The sequence below is a fragment of the Aedes albopictus genome, chromosome 2 (genome assembly GCF_035046485.1).
Source record: "Aedes albopictus strain Foshan chromosome 2, AalbF5, whole genome shotgun sequence".
NCBI classification, from domain to species: domain Eukaryota; kingdom Metazoa; phylum Arthropoda; class Insecta; order Diptera; family Culicidae; genus Aedes; species Aedes albopictus.
The window spans coordinates 317,629,528-317,641,295 of NC_085137.1; positions in this window are offsets into that span (position 1 = coordinate 317,629,528).

The following is an 11,768-nucleotide window of genomic DNA, read 5'->3' on the forward strand; positions in this document are numbered from 1 at the left end:
GAAAACAGACCGACGATTGGAAAGTGTAGCGTCCACCAACTGACTGGCGTACGACTAATCAATTTCGACGCTTCCAAGAACATGTACGTACATACGTAGCCTTTTTTACAACATAGCCTCCCTTATCATTATACCTGAAGATCACCACAGCAGACGGTATCGCATATCGACCACGTTTAGATTGACGGACGGCACTTCTCTGTCATAATTTATGTCAGGACCTATCGTGGTGGTAACATCGACTCCGACTGCCATCTTACAAACATCTCTACAAACTGGGCCAAAAAAATTCCGTCATAATCAATCCCAAGTAGCACACATGTTCTACAGCAGTGCATCTAACTCTTGTCTGACTGAATTTGGTCATGTAAGAGTTGTATAAGTTTTTCTTGAACATTTGTGCTACTAAGGATGTATGGTATCGGCGATTAGTCCGTTACAAATATTTATTTCACTTTTTGTCCCACCACTCTTTGGCTGGTCGAGGGGGATGGGGGGATAAAAATAATAAAGCATTTAATCTGAAAAATATTAAAAATTCATCGGATTTGTTAAGGAATTTTTAGTAAAACCCGATATTTTGATAAATATTTTTTTGTCTGCCCCCTCAAAATGCAAAATTCAGCCAAAAATTTTTGAAGGGGGGGGGAGACAAAAAGTCAAAATTAAATTTGTATCAGCCTTATTATGGATCAACATATCCATCGCCTCAGCATATGCACAGAATCCCGTGGCAACTTTACCAGACGAGGGTGAGCTCGATGTGACCCCTCTACAGAACTGCTGTTGTACAGTAAAAGCAGTCATCAACGGCGCAGCCGAGAACACCGTCGGATACGTGGAACGGAATCTTCTTTTATACGAGAAGAACGCAGCGTGGACGGTAATGCTGCAGCATGAAACCCGGCAGAACGTGAACGGGGTAACGTTACAAACAGAGGCAGAAACAGTGAACCTACCACTTTCGGGAGAAAAACCGCCGTCTGCTGTGCCATTCCCAAGAAACACGGAAATTCTACCAGAAGCTCAACGCATTCCGCAACGGCTTCGTGCCGCGAGTCGAAATCTGTAGGGATGATGATGGAAGTATCTTGATGGATGGACGTGAGGTAATTGAAATATGGAAGCAGTACTTCGATGAGTACCTGAATGGCGAGGAGACCAAATCAACGAAGGAAACGACTACATCAGTGCAAAAAGGACCGAAATGAACCAATTCCCACGTTGAGGAAAGTTACGGATACCAATCACCTGCTCAAAACCAACAAAGCAGCTGGTTAGGATGGTACCACAGCTGAACTCATCAAGATGGGCTCAAAAAAGTTGACCACCTGCCTGCGCCGTATGATAGTCAGGATCTGGGATCGAACAGCTACCGAAGCAGTGGAAGGAAGGGATACTCTGTCACACTTACAAGAATGACGACCATTTGCTATACTAGATTATCTTCTGTCGTCTGTCACCTAAAAGGAATGAGTTCCTGGGAAGTTATCAACCCGGCTTCACCGGCAAAATTCACCTTAATAATTCGTTTTTATAAAAGCTTTTAATTCTCTGAAATTTGTTACACCAGATTCAGCCGACTCTGCCCGCTGAGTTGCTAATTTCGTGGGGGTCCATCCGTGTTGGTGTCGCATATGAGGTTCGTCTCCTATAGCTACGAATAACGTAGCGATCGTCGTTTCGACTGTGAGATTGGCTGCGGTTCTGTTACCTGTTGCGATCGAAAGGTGTGTGCTCACATGTTGTGCCGAGCCGAATAGGTCGCAAAGGTATTTAAATATGTGGTTGATCCAACTGGTTCGATCGTCGTCGTCGCCTTCGTCGTTGGTTGGTGCCTGTTGGTGCAACTCTCATTGTGTGAGGCTACAGTTCGGTCGAGGTGATGCGGTTGTACTACATATGAGCTCTGCGGTTGTGTTTGGTCGGTGGGTTGCTGCCGTCAGCTGGTTTCTACCTGTGCAATTTTCTAGGGGGGTTCTTGAACGTATTATTATTTTTTATTCCGTGTGTTGATGCTTATTCAATTTTTTGGACAAAATAATTTTTCATTTAAATAATCATAACTTTGTTATACATCAATCAAATACTCTGAAATTTTGATCAATCATAAATCATATATTAAAGCTCCATTGGTAAAATTTTGAGCGAGATCGAATAAGTTTTCTTAAAGTTATAGAACTTTTAGTAAAACTTATAAGATTGTTGAACACATTTTTGAAATCTCTATATGTACTCGATGAAACTTTTTCAATTTTTTTTGTGATACAGCTTATACCTAAGGCTTTCATATGCAGCTTCGTTTGAGGTTTTATATTCACTACAAAAAATACGAAAAATCTATGAAATTCAAATAACTCAACGTACATATGTACAGATGGGTAAATTATTGGTTAAATTGGGAAAAAATCCACAGCTCAGGTGAGATCACGACCCTTATTCGCTAGACAAGTGCTTTACTCACTTTATCTCACCTGAGCTGTGGATTTTTTCCCAATTTAACCAATAATTTACCCATCTGTACATATGTACGTTGAGTTATTTGAATTTCATAATTTGACCACACGGATTGGTATTACCGAAAATTTGCACTTCAAGTGAGACGAAAAATCTGTTTATGTCCAGAGCGTCATTTGGAAATTTATCATATTTTGATCAATAAAAGTGCCAAGTGTTTTCAACGTTTCTAAACTCTCTTAATGTTATATTTTTATGCAGGACCAGCTAAACTACATATGAATAGTAGGTCCTATGTATTTTTCATTCAGTTAATGCACGTTTTTTGGTGGAAAACGTTTGGCAGATTATATGTGCAAAATATGGTAAATTTTTAAACATCGTCGACTACATAAGCACATTTTTCATATTTTTTGTAGTGAATATAAAACCTCAAACGTAGCTGCATGTGAGAACCTTTGGTAACAGCTGTAACACAAAAAAAATGAAAAAGTTTCATCGAGTACATACTGAGATATAAATTGTTTTAAAAATGTGTTCAAAAATCTTATAAGTTTTTCTAAAAGCTCTATAATTTTCAGAAAACTTATTCGATCTCGCTCAAAATTTTACCAATGGAGCTTTAATAAATGATTCATGATTGGTCAAAATTTCAGCGTTTTTGATTGACGTATAAAAAAGTTATGAACATTTGAATGAAAAATTATTTTGACCAAAAAATTGCTGTACGGACAATTGTTTGATACACTGTGTCTACATAGGGAGCGTCCATAAATTACGTCATGCAAAAATCGCACATTTTCAATCCTTCCCCCCTCTTGACACACTTTTTGTATGAGATTTCTAAATTTTTTGTAGATTAATTGAGTAAACAACTTTGTCGAAGACCGCAAAGTCATCCAACGTCTGTGAAAAAAGTTATACCCTAGGTAAAAAGAGGATAAACTTTATTGTTGTTTTTCCAATACATGTAAAGGAATAATATCAATATTGAAATCTCAATACTTTGCCTCACTTTGCCTAGGGTATAACTTTTTTCACAGCCGTCGGATCACTTCGCGGTCTTCGACAAAGTTCTTTGGCATATAGTCACCTACAATAATACCGAAGGGTTTATTTATCGAACGCTTACAGCGCCACCTAGCGTCAAAATTGGAAACCAAAAATTTCTGCATACATTTGGCCAAGTTTTCCCATACAAACTTCAAGCGTTTTGAGCGCCCCCTTAGGCTCAACCGATTTTGCTCAAATTTTGAACGTAGCTTCTGGGAGTCCAAAACAACTGATTTAGGAGGTAAGACTTGGCATTTTTCGATATTTTTGTTTTTCATATAAGTGGGCCACTCTAATATGCGTACATGGTTATTTTTCACAAAATTGACCATAACTCAAGAAAGAAAAAAAAAAGTCCATTCCAAAAATTTCAGCGATCAAAGCTTATGAAATTACCCTCTCAAAAATATTTTTTTTTGAAAATTTTTCGCGAGTTCGGGAATAGCTTTTCCGGCTTTTCTTTTTGAATTTTCTCAACGGTGGTAATTCTTGTGGAAAACTTTTTTCACTTCATATTTTTTTTTGATTCCTGAGAAAATTTGCTTTCATTTTCATTAAAAAACTTTGTTACTACGATGCTTCATTCTTTAGTTATAATTTTTCTAAGAAAAGGTTTATATGATACATTTGGACATTTTTCAACAAAATTGGCCATAACTCAAAAACGAAAAAAAAAGTGCATTCCAAAAATTTCAACGATTGAAGCTTATGAAATAACCTTCTCAAACATATTTTTTTGAAAATTATCCTCGAGTTCGAGCATTGTTTTTCTGGCTTTCCTTTACGAATTTTCTCTACTGTGGAAAATTTTGTGGAAAACTTTTTCCAGCTCATTTATTTTGATTTGTGAGGAAATTTCGTTTTCAAAAAAAAATGTTTCTATGATGCTTCGTTCTTGAGTTATGATTTTTTAAAGTAAGTAGTGTCAGGTGAAAACAAAGAATTTCCACCTGAGTTTTCCGGGAAAATAGGCGGAATCTGAAAATCTGAGACCCTTCGGCCCAATTTGTACGATAATAAAAATATGCCCTCATGTTAATTCATGTTCACCCTTTCACTCTAGATTCGAATTTTCTTTCTTTCTATTCTTGGCATTACATACCAACTGGAACACGGCCTGGTTCTCAGCATGTGTATACAGCGTATTTTATAAACACTTCCACAACTTTTAATTAAGAGCTTTCCTTTTCTGCGTTACTGAAGTTGTCAAAATACATTGTGGAGTAATTACAACTATACTTGAAAAAAAAAAATGCTGTAATTATATTGGACGGGAGCGTAAGCCCTTCGTCAGTATGGTGATGAATTATAAGTATGAATTCAAAAACTAAGCTATGAAAGACCCCAAAAAGTAGAACAACATAATACTCCATAAAACTTTCAAATGATGACACGAGTATTGCAGTAATAAAAATCCAAAATGTTTTTTTCAGCCATTTTCCATTTTTTGTTTAAATAGGCGAACACTACACATATTATACATAATATAGTTGTTTCTATACTAAATCTTCATTGCTTCAAATATTTTGTAATTATATTGATGCTCTATAGTCAGAAATATGGTGAGAACTTTTGCCCCATAGCTACTGCGAACTTTTGCCCCACTGTCGAGGCTTTAACAATGTTCCTTCCTACAAGAAGCACTGGAAGATTCTTGTTTATTCGAGTGCAGCTCTCTAACTACTATAGAATGACGATTCTCCGACAGCAAGAGGTTATGTAATTCTTCTACTTTCATTCATTAGAAATTCTTATTCCAAAAGCTTCACTTCTTGGGGTTTGCGCTAACGTAAGAACCTCGACAACACTTATAACACGCGACGCGAGACAGGCACAACACTTATTATTCTTACAAAACTTATTATTCGAACAAAATTGCTTGAAAATCTTGTGTAAAGAAAAAATAAGCTCAGTAGCGACATCGACGGTGACTTTCCCACCTAAAAACTCGTTCCGACACCATGATGACGCTTAATTGAGAAATATTTCAGTAGCGCACTGTTAAATATTCCTACTCAGAGATTGACTTTTATTCGCTCAAATAACACAACCGTGTATGATTATTTCACTAATCCAGCAACAAAATTTGAGCAAACTGTTGCAAATTAGTTTCACCACTTTCAATTAGAAACGAGTTGAACAACAATAAAATTATTATTTCCCTTGTAAAGTCACGCATTCTCTCGGTAGAACTATATTGGGGTGCATACTTGGCGACACTAGCGCCAAAAGATAAAACATCGGCGAATTAGCACAACGAAATGTGACAGCGCCGCGTAATGGCCACATTGCCAGTTACCGTCAAGGTACCATTCACCGTGGATCTAAGAGGATTCGGGGCAAATAAGGGCTGTCATTTGACACCAGTCTTATAAACATTGTTGGTGCCGCTTTTAATTGCCTTCATTATAGGTTAAAATTAAAGCAATATCCACAGAAGTAGAAATTTTTTCAGAAAATTTGGTGATATAGTACAATTATTAAAGGGTAGTAGGGTCGCCTAATTCCATGGTAGGTCACCATTCACCGTGGTAGTAGGGACCCATTCACCGTGTATGAGAAATTTTATTCCACTTTGTTTAAAAATAATCAAAACAACCCAGCCAAGGGAATTTTCTTCGTTTAAATTCATTTCAAGTAATAACTTGCAAGATTTTATTAGAAAAACGAATGTTCAAATTTTTGATTTTTTCTAGATATATGGGATAATATGGGGCACGGTGAATGGAGACCATTGATTTTTAGGGTACCCATTTACCGTGCCTTTTTGCTTCAATTAAAAAGTACGAGTAATCGTACTTTCTTGTTAAACTTACTTCGGTAATGCAAAATACATTCCTAATATGTGAATATAATTGCATCTTGGTGGAATAAAATCGTTACTACATTTAGTTTATCGCTTAAATCACCTTAGCGCAGTTTTCGTTTTTTCACTATGAATGCAGTGAACGAGCAGAAACCCGCTTCATGTAAACACACTTTAGTGTCAAAATTATACTTTTAAATGTTTCTAATGAGCGTTTTGACATGGTAACAATACATTAGTGTTGTATTGGTGAAATTGAAGGGAAATTGTCGTATCATTCAATCATAATATGGAAATAATGAAAAAAATATTCGAAGGCACACGGTGAATGGAGCTCCCACGGTGAATGGCGCCTTGACGGTATTTCAAAACAACCGTTGCAATTCTTTACACAACTGCATTTCATGAGCTTGGACGTCTGTTCATTGTGTTAATGTGTCGAAGACAAAGTACATGATGGCAAAGGGTTCCTGGGAGGGATCAACGCGCTCGCCACCCCGAAATTCTATCGACGGTGATGAAATCGAGGCGGTTGAAGAATTCGTGTAGGGTCAAGTGGGGCAACATGCCCTTTTTCAAACTTTCATCATTTTCAATGATAATTAGCCTCATTTGTTAGGCTTTCAAAGTGGTAACAGCAACTAGACAATATTTGCTCGATACTTCAGCAAAAATATTCACTAAACTATTGCATTTTCATCGATTTTAAGCGATTTTAAAAACTGATTCGTAAAACGGAAGTCGTGCAAAAAGACCATCTGCCATGGGGTAAAATGCCACTTCATGAAAACATTCAAAAATTACGTCCATCAGTTTTCGATCATTTCCGACTCCTTTTCCCCCCTCTGTCCCGCTTTTTTCGTATATGGGGAAATGCGGGCATAACGCCCCCCGGGGGCAAAACGCCTTCACGCGATTTCATCATATTGTGGAGGTTTTCGTTAGATACAAGCAAACTAGAACTAAAACTGAGCAGGTTAAGCCCAAGAAAGGCTGCTATTGTCGAAAGAAAAGCGCGAAAAATGACGATTTTCCACATTTGGGAAGATTACCTACCTAATTTGCAGCGCACAGAAATAAAGACATTGCGCGTTGATTATATTGAATCAAGACATTAAACCACCACGTGCCTCCTACTCCTGCATTTGCCGCTGGGAAGAGTTCGATGGAACCCCTTGGTATTTCACAACAAGTCAAAGCAGAAAATGCCAGCGGGCGTTTTGCCTCTTGCAGATTCCCGGCACCTAAAAAGTAACACTTTTTTGAATTGTTTATTTGAATGGGAAATTGTGTGGGCACGCGGGTCAAAAGTTGAAGTGTCTTAGGTAAGGGAGTAAACTGCTCCCCAAGGCAGAATACGACCTTAAAATAAGCATCTTTTGAGGTGTAGCATGGTCACCTTGTTGTAAATATTGTTTTAGGATTTATTCAATATAATAGAAAATGTATATAAAATGTACATAAATTGTATAATAAATTCAATATTTTTCATGTTCTTCAATGTTAATTTATTACTCGTGTTAATTTATTTTTCAATTCAATTTATTGTTTTCATTGTCAAATGTACTAGATTCCAAAGTTCACTATAAATGTTTTGCGATATTCAATGTCACCATTCGAAATGACATGCACCGTTAAACCCGCATACAACTTGCATGCAAGTCGCCTTCACAAGTTCAATACATATAAATGAAATCCCTGCTGCTCTATCCACTACACCACGAAACCCGAACAATCTCGAGGTTCAATGTTCAAGCCCGAACTCTCTCGTCAAAAATAGATCGGGTATTTAAAAATAGATGGAGCGATACAGATCATTCAGATGAGTATGAAAGTGAAAGAGATAGCAATTTATTCGGTTCTCATTCGTGGTTGATGAGAATTGTCGTTTGAAAAGATCGTAAAATTACTTCGGTAATTTTACGTATTTCCGGCCACGAAGTCTTGGGATCCGACCTTATCTGAGGACCTACAGAACTTCTACTCGTCCATTTTGACCTGGACCGTGGAAGAGGCGGGAGTGCGTGTTAAAGTTCTTGTGTCGCGGTGTGTTTAATTAAGTATGTGATTTAAAATGTGAGAAGTCTTTAGATTAAATTAATGTTACTTTTGTTCCTTTCCGTTAGTTAGCCAGTTCAATAACCTAAGCCAAAGGTTAAGTGCGGTCAAGTAGTTTGTGTGTGCGTGTTAGTGAATAGAAAAAGGTAATTGATATTTTTTGTTGTGTGGAGTAAACTTTTTGTTAAACGCGTCAAACAGCCGTTCGACGGCTTTTTATTCAGGATTTGATCCACGGCCGAAAGCTCGGCACACCGCATCCTTTTCGCCAAACGCGCTCTCGACCCCACGTCGCAGTGTTCAAAAGTCCCGGTTTGAGGGGAAAGCCGGAAGGGAACAACCGTTCCGACAGAGCGGCCGAAACCACGTTTTTTCGTCGGCGTTCATGTGGTAGCAACCATACCGACCAAGCCACCGACGACCCCCATCGTCAGCTCCGCCATCGACGAACTTTTTCGGTGATCGGAACCTTCACCACCGGAGGCGGCGAGAATCCCACGTTTTTTCTACGTCGGCCATGTGGTAGCCACCTTACCGACGAAGCCATCGACGACCCCCATCGTCATCGACACCGAGGAGCAACTGCGCCGGTGATCCGGTCCGTTTAGCGACCGGCAGCGAGGAAGGCGCATTTCCCAAACCGCCGCGCGTCGCACGCATTTGGAGGTAGCGGCGCAATACCACCGTAGGATGCGGTAAGAATAGGGCACTGCATGAAATTATCTCCTTCTCTTTCACTCTTGCAGAAATTTTGTAAACAACAAGGCCAAGAAACGTCAGAATCCCATACAAAATCAAAACAATGCATTGCCCTATAGCGTGCTTCTTTACCAAGCCGTCCGTCGACCGCCACGCAGTCGCTTCTGTTTTGTCGACGGCATTGATGAGTAGCTGAAAGGTACCGTGAGTAGACAAAGCCAATCCAAAAATTAACCATGCGCATGCGTTAAACTCCACACACTAACCGAGCTCGGAAAAGGAAGTTTTTGGATCGATTACTGTCGATAGAACCAGAGTAGGATAACAAATTTAAAATTGCACACATTAGGGAAAGCAAGAAGAAGAAGCATGGAAAGGAACATGCGTTAATAAACCTAGGTTATCAAATTAAATAAATGTTTCGTTAGTTTTCGTTACCTTCAAACATGCTGTATTTTTGTGAAATGTTAGTGCTTTCCCTGTAACAGTTTTTTTGGTCTTCGAGATTTCTCACGTTCGCGTCGTTCTACCTGTTTTTTAGTTATTTTTGTACGCCAGGGTAGACTGCCTGGGAAATCAGTCTCTCCACTCACGTGTCCGAAGCTAACAGGGAAATTTGAATTGATGAGTTCTTCCAATGATGATACTCGTGAGTGGTGTCTTTGTGAGTTGGTAGAACGACGGTTAGCATCAACCATATTTTGAGAATCGCTTAAGGCGACCTCTATAAGTGAGATATCTCGATTAGCCGTACTTTTGAGTTTTCTGTATCGTCCCTAAATCGCTATTTGGTCTCTTATAAAACAAACCCGCCCTGAGGTTGGGTTTCTTGCCGGGCAAACATAACTCGACAGACGGTCCTCTTCGGAGGTGGCGCTTAAGCCGTCTGTTTTTGGAGCCAGGGAACGAAGCAGAAGACGGGAAAACTCTTAGCCGCAATTTGCGTGCTACAGAGGTTTACGACCACATTTGCTTAGCCGGGGCGTTATGCCCCTCTTTCCCCTACTCATTAAATGGAGTGCTGCCTCCCTCCCCATAATACCATGGTCGTCATATTTGAATGACCCCTGATATAGGAAGCGTAGACATCAACAACCATGCGTCTCCATGTGCGCCTCAATCTCGTTGGAAACACTTGGCTGATAATAAAATCACCAGAAAACCTTAATTGCAAGCACGAAAAACTGGAAGTTGCCAATTTTGATTGAGAAATCAAAAGATTTTTCGTGGGTTTGGTGGCCAGCTTCTAGAAGAATGTTCGATGGAAACATATCTTGACACCATTCACCTATAGTAATGATCAAGTCCCATTCAGGAATGATTTTATGAGTTGGGCTGTTTTACCCCATCATGACATTTTGGGCTTTGTTCCGCTACTTGGGCTCACTGGTGACCGCCGACAACGACACCAGCAGAGAATTGCAGAGACGCATTGTGTCAGGAAATCGTGCTTACTTTGGACTCCGCAGAACTCTACGATCGAACAAAGTTCACCGTCATACAAAGTTAACTATCTACAAAACGCTGATTAGACCGATGTTCTTCTATGGACACGAAGCATGGAACCAACGTGCAGAGGACCAACGCGCCCTTGAAGTTTTTGAACCGAAGGTGTTGCGTACCATCTACGGTGGAGTGCAAATACACGAATGTATCGCATATTGACGCCCGCGATTGACATCCGCACTTGTACTGATTGCCCATTTGAAAAGGCAAATCTTCTAGGCTCTGTGTTCTTTCGCAACGATCCCTCTATGACATTCCGCGACACGAACTTCACGCATAATGAACAATTATGTGCTGTTTTATAGGTATGATGTTTTAGGGCTACCATCTTAACAGCATTGAAAATCAGGACATTTGATGTATTTTCTAAAAAATGAGTGAAACTCATTGGATATGTTAGGAATTTTTGACATTAAGACGTCCTATATCAGGGAATGCCTAGCTAAATCAGGACGAATACTAACCCTATGCTGTTTCCATCTGCAGAAAATTCGTGTCCAGTTCAGCCCCTTCAGAAAATCCGTAATTTCCAGCCAGAATAGATGTGGGCTGCCCCGTATTAACGAATATTTCGCGAACGATGATAATTATGTATGATCAAACGACAAACGAAGTAAAGCGATAAACGATACCCTACGCCTAGCAGTGAAACTGGGAAAATACTACCTGGGCAAAGAGCACAATCCGTCTGTATTTTAGAATAACTAGCCACAGAAGTCCAATAATGTCGCGACTGTTCGTGTGACTAACTTCTAGTTTGCCACACCCTTACGGCGTCAGTAGCGGTACTAGAAGTGTCAAATAAATTTTGTTTACCAAAACAAAAGATGTTCTTCAAGCTGGACTCTTAAAAACAATCAATATTTACAATAAAAGTTATGATTCAATTAAAAAGGAAAAGTGACTACAGCGCCATTGGAGTTCTAGTGTATTTCTATCGTCTGTATCCAATTGACACGACCTGTATGGGTTTGGAAACCTCTTACAGAGCTTGTTGGCACTTAAAAGCTGTTAAATGACTTATGTAACGCTTGCAATAGTGCTTAATGGTTATGTGAGTACCCGAGTAGAGGAAAAGAGCTCAATAATAGCATATTTTGATATGGAGATCAAAAAGTGATATGGGTTTGATTGACATAAGAGATAAAAGATCTAAAAACAAAATCAAAAATTTACTCCTGGAGCATCA